Source organism: Capsicum annuum, unplaced genomic scaffold (assembly GCF_002878395.1).
Source record: "Capsicum annuum cultivar UCD-10X-F1 unplaced genomic scaffold, UCD10Xv1.1 ctg58331, whole genome shotgun sequence".
Lineage (NCBI taxonomy): Eukaryota > Viridiplantae > Streptophyta > Magnoliopsida > Solanales > Solanaceae > Capsicum > Capsicum annuum.
The window spans coordinates 864-1,996 of NW_025866934.1; the positions used below are offsets into that span (position 1 = coordinate 864).

At 28.5% G+C, this 1,133-nt stretch overlaps 1 non-coding gene across 1 annotated transcript; it reads left to right on the top strand.

The window, feature by feature from the left end:
• The first annotated feature begins 586 nt into the window (after positions 1 to 586).
• LOC124893384 lies at positions 587 to 695 on the top strand. The gene has a single exon (XR_007050683.1). It is a non-coding gene; the product is annotated as a small nucleolar RNA snoR100 (small nucleolar RNA).
• The last annotated feature ends 438 nt before the right edge of the window (positions 696 to 1,133 follow it).

Here is a 1,133-nt window from a genome sequence, read left to right on the forward strand (position 1 = left end):
TTATAACTTTTATAGCAACAGTTTTATAATTACGAAAAATAGCAAATTGTATTTGTATTTAAGTAAAATGTTGCTATATAAATACATATACAAATATATATGTATTACTCATAAATACATTTGCACAACTGAAAAATACATATTCTTCTATTACTATGAAGTGGGTAAAATATTACTACTTTTGCTATAAATTATAATTTTGAATAAGTGTTGCTATTTATTATAATTATAGTCTTAAGGATGCATTATTTTTCATACTAATGAGAATGTTGCATTGATTTGTGGGCTTCAAGTTGGACCAAAAAGAAACTTTGGGTTCAATTAGCAACAAATTATCAAGCCCATGCAACTATCCATACAATAAATATAGCCGTAAAACCCTAGCACCTCCGTATATATAATACCCTCCTCATCTCATTCCACTTACACAACAACTATATCAAGCTTCAATCCTCTTTTATCTTTTATTCTACTTTTTTTTTTTTTCATCTTGATTATTTTTTGTGATTTTATTTCTGTCCTTTTTTTTTTTTTGGATTTGATTAAATGAATCTGTGCACAATTAAGCCGATGCTCTGGATAATTTGAATGAAGGTAGCATGGTTATGTGTACAGAAATTGAATTAATTTTGAGTCAACATGTCTGCTACCTTTGATTTCGCTATGATTTGGTGGCCTGGTTTAGACTCACATTCATATATTTAATATATAGTCAGAATTTTAATTAATATTTTCAAATATGTGAAAATGTAATTAGTGACGGGGGCAGAATTTTCATTGAGCAGATTCAAAAATAAACATAAGAACTAGTTAGGTTCTAACATTTACTATATGCATAAAAAAATATTTTTAATCATATAAAAATAGTATATTTTTTATTAGGTTTGGATTAATCAAGGATGAAAGGTGATTTCGCCCTTGGATGTGTGCCTATAAAAAAAATTAAAGAAATTTAACATAATATTACATATTATTATTTTTACCGCCATAGGGATTAGTTCTATTAGCCGTGAGCTCTTGGAATTATTTTTTCGGGCTAGGAGACTTATTTCCAGGGGTTGGGAGTCATATTATTGATCTTGAGTTGGGCATCTGACCAATATCCGTGACACTTGCTTAAGGAGCTGAAAAAA